Here is a 19,854-nt window from a genome sequence, read left to right as displayed (position 1 = left end):
GTAAGAATTGTGAGATTTATGCATTTGAGTGACTGTATAACATATAGGTGGTTTAACAATCTTTCCAGATCTTAACAAGGTTTAATTTTCTAAAGTTACAGACTTCAGATTTGGTTGTTCTCAAATTCTAAGAGTGATGGCCTCTCATGTTTTGAGAGAATGCTTGTTTGTAGTTGGAATGATGGATTATAAAAGAAGGAAAGGTTTGTGGTGATTGTACATGGTGTCGCTGACACCACCTCTAGAGTACTGTATCAGTTTTGCTCTCCTAACTTAAGACAATGTCTAGTTATATTAGAAGCAGTTCAGAGAAAGTTCACACAACTGATTCTCAGGATGCAGGTTATCCAATTAGGAAAGGTGGAAAGGTTGTGGATGTATCCATTGGACTTTAGAAGAATGAAAATGTAGCTCAGGTTGATGATAAGCATCTGAGTTCATATAGGATGCGGAGGAGTGTTGACAGGATGGATGCTGAGACCATGGTTCCCCACACAAGAGTGACTAGAACTAGGGGACACAGTTTAAAAATAAGTGGTCCTCCACTTAAGATTCAGCTGAAGATCCTATGTTTTCTCTCCATAGTTTTTATGTCGTGACACTCTCTTCCTCAACACACTGTGGAGGCAGAATCACTGAATATATTGAATGTTGACTTATACCTTCTCTTTATTGATAAGGGAATCAGAGTTACAAAGAGTCAACAGGAAAGGAGACAATTACTGGATTAGTGGTGCTGGAAGAGCACAGCAGTTCAGGCAGCATCCAACTGACCGATCTGGTGTACTCAGGTTAAAGGAAGAATTTCTTGCTTATTATTTACAAAACTTCTGCAGGAACATTAGAGAAGTAAAGTGTCAACATGAACAAGGATACTCATTTAATTCTGCAGATATGTCCTGAAAAAATGCAAATGGCACTTGAGTGGGAGAATTACCAAGGAAGCAGTGAAGATTGATAATTAATCAATTTAAAACTTGCCAGAATCATTATGGGTAAATGCAATAGCCAGTGTGTTGAGGATAATGGACCATTCTGGCACCAGGCTTATTCTGCAGTCTGCGGAAAGGTAGCTAATTTCTGCTAAGTTACAAATTGGGGCATGAAAATTTGCTTCAAAATCTATTTGACTGGAGAGAGCAAATAACCATCCAGAGTTTCTGTTTCTGGTCATCATCCCGAAGTCTTGTTAAAATTGTGCATGTGGAATTTGGGTGAGCATGGGATTTGGTGAAACACAATGTACCCCAATGGGACAACCTATCGACTTAACTGTAGCTCATGAATAAGAATGATTAACTCAGAAATATGCAGATAATTATAAAAGCAATATGCTGTGCTCAACTCAAATGATCTATAATTTCTGGCTTTTCAAAGCTGCCCCACCAGTTAACCTTATGTGCTATATAAGATCTGCTTAAACTTCAAATTGTATACAACTTTGAAAGGATGGGAGGGGAGGGGAGAGCCTGAATTTTGAACTGTCATTAATGTAATGTTGTGAAGTGTTTCCAATGATATCATACATTGATATGCAGACATACAAACACACAAATTAGGAGGTGATGCATGCTATTCTATTCATCTTGTCTGCGCTACCATTTGATACGATCATGGCTTGTCTCCTTTCCTGGAGGTAAAAACAATGACTGCAGATGCTGAAAACCAAATACTGGATTAGTGGTGCTGGAAGAGCACAGCAGTTCAGGCAGCATCCAACGAGCAGCGAAATCGACGTTTCGGGCAAAAGCCCTTCATCAGGAATAAAGGCAGTGAGCCTGAAGCGTGGAGAGATAAGCTAGAGGAGGGTGGGGGTGGGGAGAGATGGAGGTCCTGGGCCTCCTTCACCGCCGCTCCCTCACCACCAGACGCCTGGAGGAAGAACGCCTCATCTTCCGCCTCGGAACACTTCAACCCCAGGGCATCAATGTGGACTTCAACAGCTTCCTCATTTCCCCTTCCCCCACCTCGTCCTAGTTTCAAACTTCCAGCTCAGTTACTGTCTCCTTGACTTGTCCAACCTGCCTATCTTCTTTTCCACCTATCCACTCCACCCTCTCCTCCTCGACCTATCACCTTCATCTCCTCCCCCACTCACCCATTGTACTCTATGCTACTCAGAAGTGGTGGATTTGCAATATTTTCTCAAGCTTGCACTGTGCAACAGTTTATGAAATTGAATATATCATAAACTATTTTTCCTTTGAAGATTATTGGCAGGACTGCACCTCATATTCTGCAATCCATGCTTCTTAAGATATTGAAGGTTCAATCTGCAAAACATTTCAGAGTTGTATTGGTACACTTCAAATAAATCTTATTACTCCTTGGCAATTTAAAAGTTCCATATGTGGTTTTGAGTGTGTACATTACATTCAACAAAATATTTTCATTTGCAGTGTTTGTGCTGAGGTTATAGGCTCAGTGTTATATTTCAGATATTCATCAGAGCGTATGGCAAACCATTGTGCTTTCTACTGCTTTGAGGTCATCTGCTGCTTTTGATAGCTCAAGATTTCATTTACTGGCACTGAGGAAATACCAATAAGCTGATGCAAATTAATTTTTGATACTGCTTTATGTTTCTGCATTGCCATTCCACAACAAATGATTGGAACAGAAACAGAAAATGATTAAAATACTGAGCATATTCACCTGAGGGTGGTGGCAATCCAGAACGCACTGCCCTGGGCGGATAGAAGAGACGGGAAAACTCTCAACATTTAAAAGGTTTGAAAACATTTAAGTCTCAACATTATAATTTTGACAGTAGCACCATCTGCCAGCCACATCTTTGTGAAAGAGCTCTACAAATGTTAACTGTGAACCAAGAATTAATGTGACTTAGGTCTCACATGGACATTTGCTGGTATTCAGTGTGGCCTAAGTTGGAAAATGTACCAGTCTTTTGTTTCAATTCTCACCTCTAAGTCACAGTGCCCAGCCTGATTACATGATTCAAGCATGTCATCTTCGCTGACAAGACTGTGAACTATTTCAAGAGGAAAAATGAAGAGCGATGTCAAGTCTCTGTGTGCTGATTTCAAATTACATCACACTTATCATAAAGAAACATCTAACACTACCCCCTTGGGAATGGAAAGACCTTACAGAGAATGCAACCTTGCAGCAGCCTCAGGGAATTCTAAGGCCTGGATTTTCACATTCAGGAAAGTTCCTAACTCTGCAAAGCCAACTCTGGTGAAAATGTCGCAAATGGTTGAATTGTAATTCAAGGACAGGAGAGGATAACTGGAATCAGGCTCACCAACTCCTGGAAAGAGTTTGAATGCAGACATAGAGTCTGCAAGATGCAGATATAGGCCATGCGCAGGGCCCATGTCAGTATTCCTGCACTTTGACATAGTTGTTAAAATAAACAAAAACAGCTTTCCACCCATTACCTTCACAGCCCTTTCAACCCAACCTAAATGCTCTCCAAGCTTCATTCATGTCATCACTTCCTCCATCCATCCCTATAGCCCCTCTTACACTCCATGGCAACCTACATCAATACATCCACCAGGCATGGTCCTCCATAACTTCCTTACTAACCTATGTCTCTCCACCCACTCCTTGACTTATTATATTCCTATGTAAACTCATGACCACCAAGCCATTTTCACTTATCATCCTTTTCCCTTATATCTTTCATGGCAACTGACACAGTGTCCACTATTTGGAAACCTCAAGACACATGATGAGATTAAATAACTGAAATGTCTTCAGTGTTTATTGATGAATTCACAGTTTAAAATAAATGCTCATTGCTAAAACCACATTCACTATTTAACTACTTAATTCCTCATTTTAAAACAAATATTTGTATTCATATGCACACTTCAAAGATTTTAAAAGCACTTGAAGCTGTCAGTCAAACTGGATACTCAGACACCCAACTGTGATAATGATATGGTATGAAATTGGTCATGCAGCACAAATCATATGATGATAGCTTACAAGCTTCAGTCAACAGACAGGTTAAAATAGCAAGAACATTATTTTTACACTGCAGACATAATTTAATGGTGAAGCTATTGCAATCCCTTGACAACTTGACAGCTTCATAGTCCCAATCAACTCAACAATTCCAAATAGTTTTTTGTACGTATTGATATCTACTTTCAATGGTCCCACAGTGAACTTGACCTCCCCTAATGGCTTCTAACCTCTCCCAAAGGTGTCCTGGAACTATCCAAAGAATTCTAGACCTCCAGAAATGTGTGAAGCCCAGTTATTAACATTTGGATCTAGTTGAAGGCAGCTGCACTTTAACACGTGCAGTTGACTCTATCAATCTGAACTTCTGAAGTTAGAGATCTGGGCCGACGTTGACCAGATCAGAGAGCTTCTCCATCCTTATTTTAAACTGAGACAGTGAAGCAGTGTATTCTAATATTTAGTTAGACATTGAACAAGAAAATAGCTGGTTTCCACATTTCAGTTTCAATGTGAGGTTATCATTTACTTGTCCCAACAATCCCCACCACTTTTCACATCATAGAGAAACACAGAGCGTAAGAAGGCATCTGACTGATCTTGAGTTTTTAAAAAAAATCACAGCTCCTCTCTTAGGTTTCTCAACTATTACATTATCACATTTCTACATGGTCCTTTTACATGAAAACAAACGTGGCAAGCTACTGAAGAAGAAAAAAGTGCCTTAAAATGCTTAATCTCATTTATTTTCTTTAAGATGCCATCACTGTTTTTGTGTAGACAAGCACAGAAGACAATTCCTAAACAAGCACTAAATAGATCATAGAGTCTTAGAGTCATAGAGATGTATAGCACGGAAACAGACCCTTCGGTCCTACTCATCCATCCAATCAGATATCCCAACCCAATCAAGTCCCACCTGCCAACACCTGACCCATATCCCTCCAAATCTTTCCTATTCATATACTCGTCCAGAAGACTTTTTATATTGCAATTGTTCTAGCCTCCACCACTTCCTCTGGCAGCTCATTCCATACACGTACCACCCTCTGTGTGAAAATGTTGTCTCTTACGTCTCTTTTATATCTTTCCCCTCTCACCCTAAACCTATGATCTAGTTCTGGACTCCTCCACCCCAGGGAAAAGACTTTGTCTATTTATCCTATCCATGCCCCTCATGATTTTGTGAACATCTCTGAGGTCACCCCTCAACCTCTGATGCTCCAGGGAAAACAGCCCCAGCTTATTCAGCCTCTCCCTGCAGGTCAGATCCTCCAACCCTGGCAACATCCTTGTAAATCTTTTCTGAACCCTTTCAAGTTTCACAACATCTTTCTGATAGGAAGGAAACCAGAATTGCATGCAATATTCCAATAGTGGCCTAACCAATGTCCTATACAGCCGCAACATGACCTCCCAACTCCTCTACTCAATACTCTGACAAATAAAGGAAAGCATACCAAGTGTCTTCTTCACTATCCTATCTACCTGCGACTCCACTTTCAAGGAGCTATGAACCTGCACTCCAAGGTCTCTCTGTTCAGCAACACTCCAGAGGACCTTAGCATTAAGTGTATAAGTCCTGCTAAGATTTGCTTTTCCAAAATGCAGCACCTCGCATTTATCTGAATTAAACTCCATCTGTGACCTCTCAGCCCATTGGCCCATCTGATCATGATCCCACTGTAATCTGAGGTAACCTTCTTTGCTGTCCACTACACCTCCAATTTTGATGTCATCTGCAAACTTATTAACTATACCTCTCACGGTCAGGATCGCAATTTCATTACTTTCAAATAATCCCTTAAGTTATTTTCAGAAGAGTCACCTTTGGACACAAAACTTGTTTTTTATTTTAGCTCTCCAATCTCTGCAGTATTTTGCTTTTATGCGAGAACTGCTTTACTGTTTCAAATAAACTAAAATGATGTATCGTATTGTGTCGTCACTTAAGGGTTAAATTGGAAGCCACATGTCTTATTGGCTGAAATAGACAGCCCAAGAAGAGAAATGACTAAAAGCTAGTCATCGTAAGCAAAAGGATTATCTGAACAAATCCTATGGAGGGAGACCATTGAAATCCTTCCCAGATTGTTTTCCTTCTATCCATTACAACCATTATTTTCTCAGTGAGTGTAGGGGAAGTTTTATCAAAGGGTCAGAGTTTTAACTTTTAGAGTTATACGTCAACATTCATAGTAGTTCATCTACAGAAATAATCTATTTATTCAGATTAGGTAGTAATTCTTAAATACAGAAATCTAGTCAATGTTTTCTGTTCACTGGCATCTAAACAGAAGGGTAAATTGGAGAGCTTTTGGCATATTTTTTAAAAATCTTTAACTTTTGCGTGAATTGAGGGATTGATTTCCAGTGGACTCCCCCATATGTAGAAGGGCTGTAATTGAAGTTCATTGAATCCTTCAGTATAATTTTATCCATGTCTCATTCCTAGATTACAGGAGTTAACATAAATATGATCTCATCAGGTGTGAATACTCTGCTGATGGTAAAAAGCTCAGCACTGCATCTACAGGAGATTATCAGGGCAGGCCAAATCTACATTAATAGCCTTGCCTGTTTATGAATAAATGCCAGAATCCTAGAACGTAGATAACACATTGGAGAAAGTGAGGGCTGCAGATGCTGGAGATCAGAGCTGAAAAATGTGTTGCTGGAAAAGTGCAGCAGGTCAGGCAGCATCTTATGCCCGAAACGTCGATTCTCCTGCTCCTTGGATGCTGCCTGACCTGCTGCGCTTTTCCAGCAACACATTTTTCAGTATAGATAACACATTACCTGGTGCTACTCTACATTACTTATATTAAGGGTTAAAACTTGTTTCACTTAGAAACAGGGAACAAAATTCTATTTTCCTTTCATCTAATAATTACGGCTAATCCAAGACCATTATTCAGCAAGGCACTAAGATAACTGAGGACTTCCTGAAATTGCCCTCAATGCAAACACTGTCAACATCAACATAATTCTGCAACTGTGAAATGATTAAATACAACTATGGTAACATTTTGGTAATAATGCCCTTTTCTCAACTTTACCAATAGTATTTGTGCTGTGTACAGTGACCTAATGGAGTCAAGTCTAGACCAGACTGTGGAAGGATAGCAAGTTTCCTTCCCTAAAGGACATTTGTGAACCAGACAAATCTCCACAATAATTAACATGATCAACTCTTTATCTTAGCTTTCATTGAATTCAAATTTATTGAACTCATTTGGTTCACACTTACATCTCTGGTTTACTGGTTAAGACACATAACTTGCATCAAGCACTGAGGGAAAGATAAACTGGCAATCTTCAAGCTTAAGGTGGTCTTTACTGCAGAGCAAGGAGACAGCTCTATCTTTGCAGTGATGCAACAGTTTCTCCCTCATGTATTCTCACCCACAAGCTGTTCGGCTACCTCAGAGTGAAGCACATAGATGTGGCAGGCAGAAAGTTTTTGTCATCCAATCCACAGACCAATCAGTTACTTGTTGCCAGCCAGTATTTCCATTTGCCACAACTATCACCACAAATCTCCTCAGCTTCTTATCTCCAGCTGTCTGTAACCAGACTTCCACTACAGCCTGCACAAGTAATCCTTCAACACTTCTTTTTTTTAAAACAGTTCTTTTCCCATTTCAGCCAGCAATCAAAAATACAGAAAAAAGGGCACTGTTTTTACAAACTGTAAGAACATAAAACAGAGAACAGCCAGGGAATTCCAAGAGGCATGGCACTCATCCATAGATTTTATCAACAAACACATCGACCTGGACCCAATGTACCAGCCACTGCAGCGGACAGCTCGAACTGACAACCGGAAGCGTCAGAGACAAGCCACTATAAATGCCGGAGGAAACATCACAGAAGCGCTTCACAGGAGTCTCCCAAGCACTTAGGATGTCACCTAGACAGGGGATGAAACGTTTGCAACATAAATTCCCAGCTCGGCAAACAGAACCACAACAACAAGAACATTAAAAACTAGGAACAGGAGGAGATAATTCACCCCCTTGAGCCTGCACCATCATTTAATAAGATTATGACTGATGTCATCTCAGCCTCAACTCCTGCCCACTCCCCATAAACCTTCAATCCATTACTAATTTTTAAAAAATGATTATTTCTTCTTTAAATTTGCTCAATGACCCATCATGTCCGACACTCTAGGGTAGTGAGTTGCACCGATTCATGACCCTTTGAGAGAGGTCATTTCTCCTCATCTCCTACTGAATTCTGCTACCCCTTTTCTTGAAATGAAGATCTCTCATTCTACTTTGCCCCATAATAGGCAACATCCTTTCTACATCAATGCATGAAGAATGAATTGGACAAAATTCTGGAGAGCTGCTAATGCTGCAGGATCACAGTCTATTACCCCTTCATGAAAGAAAACCATAGGACGAGAATATTGAAACATTGTTATGAATCCATAACTAATAGCATTTTTCATTTATAACCTGCATGACTGAATTTATTGCACCTCAGTGAAAGGACAATGCTGCTTGAAAGTTATCGATCATTCATATTTAAGGAATATATTGAGTAATATATTTCTACTCAGTGCAATATTTTTCAATTATATGATACAAGCAGACACTAACAATGCTGGAAACACAACATCCTAACGGTGCTTTTTATTATTTAATTTTAAAACAGGCAATTTCTTTCCAATAAAAGCAATGTGAACATTGGAGATCTGAAATTTTAAAAACAGTGCCAGAAAAACTCAGCATTTCTGACAGATTCTGTGGAGAGACATGGACAGCGGACAGAATCTTTGCCGTCCTTGAATAATTTGGGCCGTGGTGAGAAATTTGGGGAAAATTGGGTGCAATGTTTAGCGAAGATCTTCTCAATAAAGAGACCACTGTTTTGACAATTGTTTCCAAAGGGATGGACATGTTGCTTTATGTGCGCCGTACAGCACTATGTTAACCTCGTCTCTGCATCATGTACCAGCTGTATGTGCTCCAAACACATTACATGGTTTCAACCAATGATCATATTGCAAATGGGATTAAACCTTATTTAATTTCAAGGAGACATCTTTCAGGCAGTGGATCCCAGCACAGCAAGTCAATGGCAGCTTTTCAATATTGGTCCAAAGATTTGAAAATAGTTAGGCGATGGCTCGGGGTAGTCACAGTCAGAGGGTCTGTGCCTCTACAGTGCGCAGAATGGTCCCTGGTCAGCTCTGTGGGTCCAGTGCAAGCATTTCAAGCAGTCACAGGACAGTAGTCAGGGAACTTCACAAATAGCAGTCATAGGTCTGTTCAAACATCCTCCAGCCATTTCACTCCATGACATAAGTACAGTCAGTATCCGTGAAAAGTCAGGGTGGTTATCAGGGTCCAGGGTCATGGGAAGAAACCTGAGGAACTCAGTTGTAGGGACTGGAGGCTGGAATTCAGAGGCACCTCTCTGGGCAAGATGGCCATGCTCTGTATCTTCTGTGTTGCAGTTAGGCAGACAGTCACTTACATAGCTGATGAAGAAAAGTGAACACATATTTACAAATGTGGTAACATAGTTATTATTTTAAAATCACACAAAGCCAGGTTATAGTTTATTTGGAAGGACTAGTGATGTTTTATCAATACCACTAATGTTCCTTCCCCTCACTAGCCTGAGAGGTATAGCCAGGTGGCACTGACATGCTGAGTGCGCCATACCCAGAGGGAGGTGTACCTTCATCGGCTCAAACTCCCTCAGAACTGAGGGTGTAGATAGAAAGTCTGGCCACTGAAAGGAGACGTCTGGGGTGGCCTCAATGTGAATCCTCTTCCAGCTGGGGCCTACTGGAACTGCTTTGTCTCTTTGTGAGGAAGAGGATAGACAGAACAGTCACCTGGATTGATGTTAGTTTCCACTATCCCCCTGTTGTCTTGCTGTTGGTGCTGGCTGGAGAAATAGAGTACGGGCATGTGCACATAGCAAGCAGACACTGAGACTGCCTCTCCACGGCAGCCACTAACCTGTTCCTGGTAGTAGCCAGATATTCATAGGTCTGGGCAACAGGGTCTCAGCTGTATTGCTGTCATCCTGCAACTTTTGTATCAGGTTCCCCAAAAGCACCTGCCTGCTATTTCAGTGAAGGTTTGTGTGTGTCAATGAAGTCTCGAACTGTTGACACCCTGGGGTCCTCTGCTGCCTGAAGCTAAGCAGGAGCCTGGTCTCTGCTAGTCCTCTGAATGTCAGCGATCTGAGGTTTTTCTTCCTCAGCCAATTTTCAATGCTTGCCAGTGAGGGGCACACCAGCAGGAGCTTCTGACTGAAATGTAACTTGAATACCCACTGAGATGCCAATCTCTCATTGGTGCATCCTCTGAGGCATGTGCCCTGAGAGTTGGGGGAGAGAATATCTTGCAGCTCCAACTTCTTGGCTGTAGGGACTGTGGTAACACTGCTGATACCTACAGGAGGCAAAACAGTGAATGCATTGCAGAAAATGGGCAGATGCTCTGACATGTTATTAACACATTTACAGTGGGATTAATGAGCTGGTAATGCTGAGAACAGTGTTTCTTACACGGTTCCCTCTTCGTGGATATTTCTTCAGCTCTACTGGACCACTCCCAGTACTTCCCAAACAAGGATTTGGATCCTCTCATTGTAGGGGATCAGGTGCTGAATGGTGGGTGCCCCAAAGCTTCTCCAGGCCCTTAAAGCTCAACTATGAACTAGGTTTTGCCTGGAATGAGAGAACAGGAGGGATTGAGTGAGATGAAGTGACTGGTGTAGCTGTTAGTGCTGGTGCTGGGAGGTGGGATGAGAGGAAATGTGATGTGATGTCCTAAGTGAGTGAGTAGGCAGTATTGAAGCCAAGGAGGGGTACTAGGGTGGAAATGTTCTGGTTCAGAACTAGTGAGAAAAAACATTGTATGAACTAGTGAGAGTGGTAGAGCATGAGTCTTGTTGGAAGATGGGTGCAGGAGCAGGTATAGAGTGAGTGTGAGGCAGCAGAGAGAAGACAATAGCATTTCCACCTTGAGAGCAGACATAGTCATTGACCTTCTTTCAGCATTTCTGGGCATTCCTCTTGACAGTTGAGAATACACTGACCTGGGTGGTAACCATGGACCGAGCTTTTTAAGATAAACGAGAAATATAGTTGGCTCCAGCTGTAATAAAATGTAATATGCACTAGAAATACTAAATTATAATGAATGCAATCCCTGTAAGGAAATTGGAATGCACATTTCCAGATCACATTTTCTTCCCAGGAAGCATTCCAAGGGAGAAAGTAAAAGTTGATATTACTGACTTGTACATAACAAAAGATTCAGCTGAAAATTATTTTTTTGAACACGAGTGATGAAAAATGAGCCATCTGCAGATTGGTGGGTACTCCCCTGGATTACTGCACTTAAAGAGTAAATTAAACGTAACTTGCCAGGAAAGAAACCCACAGGATCAATTTGAAGGTCATTTTTTATTACCCGCTGAATTCCTTGAAATCAATTATAAATAATGCCAGGCATAGTGCAAAACCAAAATTACACTATGTCCTTATCAGTTTCAAGGTGGGCAGCTTATGTTAAAATTGTAACATAATTGTAAAATCACCTACTCCCTCACACACCCAATCTTTCACTGATGTACTCTGAATCACTTACTTAGACCTTCACTTGAACTCTCACTCACTCAGTCACATCTCTTCACAATCAAACTTACAATCCCATGTAGATTTATACAGTCACTGGTCTACTCTCACACTCTTTTAATCTTACTCTCTCAATTTTTTATGAATTCAAACATCTACTTAATTGCACTTTTCTTCACATTCTCACTTGATCATCATCTCTCAATCTCTTACTTGGTCACTCTCACTTATTCACTAATGCACTCTCATAGAGTGATACAGCACAGAAACAGACCCTTTGGTCCAACTGGTCCATGTCAACTATTATCCCAAACTAAACTAGCCCCAACTGCCTATGCTTGGCCCATATCCCTCCAACAATTTCTTATTCTTGTATTTATCTAGATATCTTTTAAACATTGAAACTATACCAGCATCCCCACTATCTCTGGAAGTTCATTCCACATATGAACCACTCTGTGTAAAAAATTTGGCCCCCATGTCTTTTTAAAATCTTTCTCCTCTCACCTTAAAAATATGTCCCTTAGTCTTTGAAACCCCACATCCTATGGAAAAGACATCTGTCATCTACCTTATTATATGCCTCATGACTTTATTAACCTCTATATGGTCACCCCTCAATCTCCTATGCGCCAGCGAAAAGAGCCTCAGCCTATTGAGCCTTTCCTTATAACTCAAACCCTCCATTCCTGGCAACATCCTGGTAAATATCTTCTGAACTCTCTTCAGCTTAATAATATCCTTCATATAACAGAGTGACCAGAAATGGATAGAGTACTCCAGAAGAGGCTTTACCAATGTCCTGTACAACCTCATCATGATGTCCCAACTCCTATACTCAAATGTCTGAGCAATGAAGGCAAGACTGCTAACTACCTTCTTAATCACCCTGTCTACATGTGATACAAATTTCAAAAAATTATGTGCCTGAACTCTTAAGACTCTCTGTCCTATACCACCACCATCAATTGTTTAAGTTCTGTCCTTGTTTGTTTGACCAAAATGTGTTACCATACATTTATCCAAATTAAACTCAATCTGCCACTGCTCATCCCATCAATCCAATTGATCAAGATCTCTTTGTAATCTTAGATAATCTGTTCCACTGTCCATTACACCACCAATTTTGGTGCCATCTGCAAACTTACTAACCAGCCTCCTATTAGCTCATCTCAATGATTTATATAAATGGTAAATGAAAGTGGACCAAAATCTTCCTCTCACTAAATAATTCACCTATTAATATCCATTTAATCTCATCATTATTTTCTTTTATTCCTGTTGACACTTAATCTCTTGCACTGTCACTTATTCTCTCTCACTTTAACATTCAATTACCTACAAACTGTGCTCACACACATTTTTAAAGTAACGAAAGATTATCCTGGATTCCAAGGGGAATGTATACCATGAGGTGTGAAGAGATGATACTCTTTATTTCCATCCTTACTTTTTTCTCTAACTGACTGAATATCATGTCTGTTTGCTCTTCTGTTCTCCGACACCACGACTGACTTACTTACATACTAACATCAAGCTATCAAAGCACTGGTGAGATTAAACCTCCAATACTGTCGGCAGCTTTGGCCTCCATGTTTAAGGAAGGATGTAAAAGTATTGGAAATTGCTTAGTGGAGATTTATAGATAGAGAGGTATAAAGAAATAGCATGAGACAAACATTTGGGTTGAAAGACAACTAAGACCCTTGGCCCCAATTGCTTGCATCCTCGTATCCTAAAAGAGGAAACCAAGAGCTAGTGGATGCATTGGTTGTAGTTTTTAAACATTCTTTTATTCTGAGAAATGCTAGAGCATTGGAAAGCTGCCGCTGTGATGCCCTTGTTCAAAAAGGGAGGGAGGCAAACACCAGGTACCTACAGGCCAACTAGCTCAACATCTATTGCTGGAAAAGTATTCGAATCAACTACTAAGGAAGTAATAGCAAAACATAATGTGATGCAGAGTCAGCATCACATCATGAAATGAAAATTATGTCTGACTAATTTAATAGAGATTTTTGGGGAAGTCTCAGCCAGAGTAGGTAGAAAGGAATTGGTTGATGTGGTGCATTTGGACTTATAGCGGGTGTTCAACAAGGTACATCAGAAAAGGTCAAGTCATCAAATAAGAGCCCAGAGTGTTGGAGGTAGTACACAGTGGATAGAGAATTGGCTCATGGGCAGGAAACAGTGAATGGGAATAATTTTTTTTATTAAGCAATGGTATCAAGGGTTATGGGCCTAAGGCGTAATGGAGTTAGGCCAGAGATCAGCCATAATCTTATTGATGGTTGAGCAGGCTCAAGGGTCTACTCCTGCCCTATGAGATAGACATTTATTTCATTCCTAAGGAGTTCTTTTCATTTTGGTAACCTGTGACCAGTGGGGTTCACAGGGCTCAGTGTTGGGACATCGGGCGGCACAGTGGCACGGTGGTTAGCACTGCTACCTCACAGTGCCAGAGACCAGAGTTCAAATCCCGCCTCAGGCAACTGTCTGTGTGGAGCTTACACATTCTCTCCATGTCTGCGTGGGTTTCCTCCAGGTGCTCCGGTTTCCTCCCACAGTCTAAAAATGTGTAGGTTAGGTGAATTGGCCATACTAAATTGCCCGTAGTGTTAGGTGAAGGGGTAAACGTAGGGGAATGGGTCCGGGTGGGTTGCTCTTTGGAGGGTCGGTGTGGACTTGCTGGGCCGAAGGGCCTGTTTCCATACTGTAAGTAATCTAATCTAAACTGTTTACAATGTATGTTAATGACTTGGAGGAAGAATTTGAATGGACTGTAGCCGAATTTGCAGACAACACAAAAATAGGTGGCAAACAGGTGTAAGATGGATACAAATTTAAAAGCATTAAAAACCCTAGATCTCCTCTTCAGGTATTACGCGTCATCCACGACTGAACCCCCTTCTTACTGACAGCTCTCTGGTTCTGTTGTTACTGGGCATTCCATTGTCTGCTCCTCCTCCTTCTTACACACAGCTACTGGGTTTAAGATGGGTCAAACAATTTGACATGGATTCACTGATCCGTTAAGATATATCAAGAAGGAGACATTTATTTCTGATTTGAAATCTTGACATAGTTGACAAGATTATGCTTGTAATATCATCGAGCAGGCTTGGGGGTTAATGAGTATTCAGGACACACTAATAAATGTAAATGAGCTTCCCAACTATCAAGGTCAGGTAAGACAACTCACTGGCAAGATTCTGAAAACCTAATACCAAAACTTTATACTGCTGTCAGGAAGTTAATTTTTTGCTTCCTGCCAATTATGTTCCCCATTCTGCCCTTCCAAAATCATGGTGTCATTTAAATGTTATGGGAGTGATATTTCTGATTAAAGTAAAGCTGTGAGATAAAGCATAAGAGACAGGATTTTGATCCTAAAAAGGCAATGTTTAAGTGATGTGGAGATGATGATGTTGGACTGGGGTGCACAAAGTTAAAAATCACACAGCACCAGGTTATAGTCCTGTTGGAGTGTAATCAGGTGCTGTGTGATTTTTAACAATGTTTAACTCATGATAGAAGTAAACAAGATACTTAAGGAAATCAAATGGGCCATTCTGGAATAGTGCACTAAATTAAATTATGTAGGAAGAATAAGAAGTCACTAGTAAAAAGTAAATTTGTGACTTATATAAGGATACATAACTTTCGTACACAGAGTAATCAGTCCATGGAATAGACTCCCAGGTTGGAAAGATGTAAAATACCCACTGGTTGTAGAATACAGAGATTTCAGGGTTTTCTTGCAAAGATAAATTAAGGTGGACAGAATGGTATTTCTGATCCATGATTATCTTTTAACTGCAGAATAGATTGTTCACCAAATTCCATTACTCCATAATGGGTGCATGCTGGTCTTCTCTCTTCTTTTCAGCCTATTTTGACTAACTTGAACCCTTCTGGAATGCATGTCAACTAATTCAGCTAACATACTCAGCTCTACATATATTTTAGAGTCAGAGAGTCATAGAGATGTACAGCATGGAAACAGATCCTTCGGTCCAACTTGTCAATGCTGACCAGATGTCCCAACCGAATCTAGTTCCACCTGCCAGCACATCACCCATATCCCTCTAAACCCTTCCTATTGATATACCCATCCAGATGCCTTTTAAATGTTGCAATTGTACCAACCTCCACCACTTCCTTTGGCAGCCCATTCCACACATGCACCACCCTCTGTGTGAAACATTTGCCCCATAGGTCTCTTTTATTTCTTTCCCCTCTCACCCTAAACCTAGTCTAGTTCTGGACTCCCCCAGCCCAGGGAAAAGACTTTGTCTATTTACCTTATCCATGCCCGTTATGATTTTATAAACGTCTATGAGGCTACCCCTCAGACTCCAACACTCCAGGGAAAACAGCCCTAACCTATTCAGCCTCTCCCTATAGCTCAAATCCTCCAACTCTGGCAACAGCCTTATAAATCTTTTCTGAATGCTTTCAAGTTTCACAACATCTTTCCAATAGGAAGGAGACCAGAATTGCATGCAATATTCCAAAAGTGGCCAAACCAATGCTCTGTACAGCCGCAGCATGAACTCCCAACTCCTGTACTCAATGCTGTGACCAATAAAGGAAAAAAAAAACAAATGTCTTCTTATCTACTGCAACTCTACTTCCAAGGAGTTATGAACCTGCACTCCAAGGTCTCTTTGTTCAATAACAATCCCTTGGACTTTCCCATTAAGTGTATAAGTCCTGCTAAGCTTTGTTTTCCCAAAATGCAGCACCTCACATTTATCTAAATTAAACTCCATCTGCCACTTCTCAGCCCATTGGCCCATTTGATCAAGATCCTGTTGTAATCCGAGGTAACCTTCTTCTCTGTCCATTACACTTACAATTTTGGTGTCATCTGCAAGCTTACTAACTATACCTCTTATGCTCACATCCAAATCATTTATATAAATGATGAAAAGTAGTGTACCCAGCACTGATCCTTGTGGCACTCCATTGGCCACATTATTTGATGGTTCACATCAGCACAGTCACTCAGAGGTTAAATATTGTGCTCAAGGCAATACTGTCCAGCTTCAGAATAGATCTTGTAGCAAATCATTATTCAATGGAACACATCAGACCAATCTGTGTAGAGACTGCCAGAACAAATTGAGTTGGTGTCATTGTGCCAAGGTGAAAATTTAGTCTCAAGAGACAGACACTATCAGGATTTTTATCTTTGAGCATGAGTTAAGTAGTTACCTCATTTTGAAAAGTATTGTTTTTGAAATGATCTTATGGCCATTAGATTACGTATGAATTGTTTTCTAAAACAACTCAATTAACAAAAGCACAACTGAAACGATAGTCATTAAGTACAAATGAGGCAGTTGGTGAATTTATTGCCAAGTTCAACTCTTTTTGCTTTCAACTGGAAGAATTACAGGTGTTTTGTAATACAAACATAACGTAATTGTGTGTAAAGGGTTCTTGTGGAGTTGCCTGAGGTATCTTGTGTATCATCTATATTTTGTTACCAGAGGTGCTTTTGATACAGATAACATAAGCATTCAAAACACACCTTGAGAGATAATTAGCAATCTTTGTTATGTAAAAAGTAAACCTAGAACAGGCTGCCAAATGCAATTGTGTCTAGTCACTGAAACCATTTCATGAGAAAACTAATTTTCAAGCTCTTAATTATTTTTCATTACGGTGGATGTTTGGAATAGATTGGAATTGGACAGTAATTGCCAGGTCTGCACAGTGTGAACAATTTTAACGTATCAGTTTAGATGAAGTGTGACAGGGATACATCTCAGCGCTATATAACTTCCATTAGGCACTTGTTGGTGATCATGTAACACTTCATGGAATATGGTCACCACAAGGTCACAATGCTATCTCATGCTTTGTTGTACAAGTTAAGCTTGTAAGCTTATTTCTATCTGTATAAATTCATAACAAATTACAAACCTCGCCAGTTTCCAGTCTGCCTGACAGAATAATACTCATAGGGTGGATTTTTCCCATTTGAAGTTAAAGTACGGCTGTGAGTATAATGCATCTGCTATGGTACAGGGCAAGTTATGGGACCCGTCAGACACTACTCATCTCATTACCTGTGCAAGAGAGAGATGTTTCATGGGTTATTTGTAAAATCACATGGTGACCCAAACTGGAAGACTATCTGGATTCAAAGAATTAGGTTCCATATTTAAAAATCAGCTGTGGCACCATCTTCTCTCTGTTATCTCACAGTCACAGAGACACTACTCATTCAAATTTACCATTGCGCATAAATCTCATTAAAGGTGATGATCTACAAGCCTCAGCTTCCCATGTTTCATGTCCACGCAAAGGACCCTATCAATTTTCACTTCATTCTTTCAGTCTACCAACCCTGTTCTCCTTTGCACTTCTTACTCATTCACTCAATGGGAATGCCTCAGCACCCCACTTAAAGTGTTCACAGCACCCTGCTCCATCACAAGGACTTTCACCTCAGTGAGCATGTACTTACATTAGATGTGCGGACACAATCTGATGAGCATTTCAATTAAAAAGGTCTGCAGCTGAGGGAGGAATAACGGCCTGTGGGGCTATGGCACTGAGAGGACTGCCATGGATCAAGCACCTGGTCTGCTTCAGGGTGAAAACATGCCCCTCACTCAGCCATTATTGACACGGTCAATATGCAGAGACAGGCAGGGAACAATGGGACAAATGCCAGAGACCATTGGTGGACTGGAACAAAAAGGTGAAGAAGTTTTTTCATGTTTCATGACTGTGGTGTCTCTGGCAGGTCTCCACCCAGGTCAATCACCATTGAAGCTAGTCATATAAGGTTCACTCTGGCCTCTCGGGCTCTCTGGAACATCATTTTGGCTTCTTTGCTTTGATGCAACCCTTGTACACCTCTAGATCCTCGCCATTGCCTCCATTCTCAGGCCTGCTCTCACTTTTTCTAGCACAATGTCTCTTTGCCAACTTGGTTTGTGGAGAGAACAACACATGACTAAGGATGCAGGAAACTCTGCTCAGGAAATGCTGTATGTCACAGCCTGACCAGTACAACATTTTCAGGAGAGCTATTGTCTGTTCCACAGTGGATTGTGTGCCTTGGCCAATTGGAGAGTTAAGGGTGTGCTTGAGAATGCCTTGTTTCAAGCAATGGGCACAATGTACTCCTAACTATTAGGAGTCACAACCTGAACCCCTCTATGCTCTGATATATGTTGACTCCTAGATTAACTATGAACTGAAGGCAGCTGAATAACATTGTTGAATTTGCTACAGTCTGGATAACTAAAGGGCCCCAGAGAGGACTTCACATTCCAGAGTTATATTTGGAACCCTTTGAAAAAAACCTCACTTCTCACTTTCTAAGTGATGTTTTTGAAATGGAAAGTTATCAATTATGAAGATTTACTGAGCGTTAACATTTCAAACATTGCATTAGCTTGAGTGATTTGCAATCTTTGAATTCTTCAAGTCACTTACTGTGTTGCAATTCCTGTGCCCCATGCCTCTTTACTTTCTCTTCCCCAACCCACATCACCCCCCCCCCCCCACCCTGTTTCATCTGAGGGTAGGTATTTTCAGGATGGTGTGGATACTGTGCCCAAGAAAAGCCTGTCTTCCCTAGCAGAGTGGAGGCTTCGGAAGGAAGGAAGTGGGAGGATTTGAAAGAGAAGTTGTTGAGGGTGTGGACCAGTTCAGCCAATGAGTGTGTTGGTGGAGGGATGCTGGCTAGGTTAGCGGGAGAGGAAGAAACAGAGTGCTTGGAAACTTTAACCATGGCGGATGGAGGCGTACAGTGACATGATGTCCATGGTGAAGGTGAGGCATTGTGGGCTAGGGAACCAAAAGTCATAGAGAAGGTGGAGGGCGTGGTTGGTGTCCCAAATGTGTGTGGGGAATTCCTGGGCCAAGGTGGACAGGATGATGCCAAGGTATGAGGAGGTAGGTTCTGAGGTACAGGAGCAAGCAGAGACGATGGGTCGACCGGGGCAGTCAGGTTTGTGAATTTTGGCTCAGAGGTAGAACCGATTGGTGCGGGGTTCTGGGACTATGGGGTTTGAGGCTCTTCCCTAACAAAGAGGCCAATTACTAGGAGGCACAGGTTTAAGGAGATTGTGGAAGGTTTAGACAAGAAGGGAGGGAAAGCTTTTCAATTACAGGGTGTCTGCAATTCTTGTCCAGCTTAGTGTGTGAGGCAGAAACCTTCCACTTATTTAAAAGGAACCTGGATCAACACCTGCGAGGCTTGGAAGAGATGCTGATAGCTGGGATTAGGATGAGTGGCTAGATTATTCAGCTAGCACAGGCATGATCAGCTGATT

This window comes from Chiloscyllium punctatum, chromosome 3, assembly GCF_047496795.1.
Source record: "Chiloscyllium punctatum isolate Juve2018m chromosome 3, sChiPun1.3, whole genome shotgun sequence".
NCBI classification, from domain to species: Eukaryota; Metazoa; Chordata; class Chondrichthyes; order Orectolobiformes; family Hemiscylliidae; genus Chiloscyllium; species Chiloscyllium punctatum.
This window is presented reverse-complemented; position numbering follows the sequence as displayed.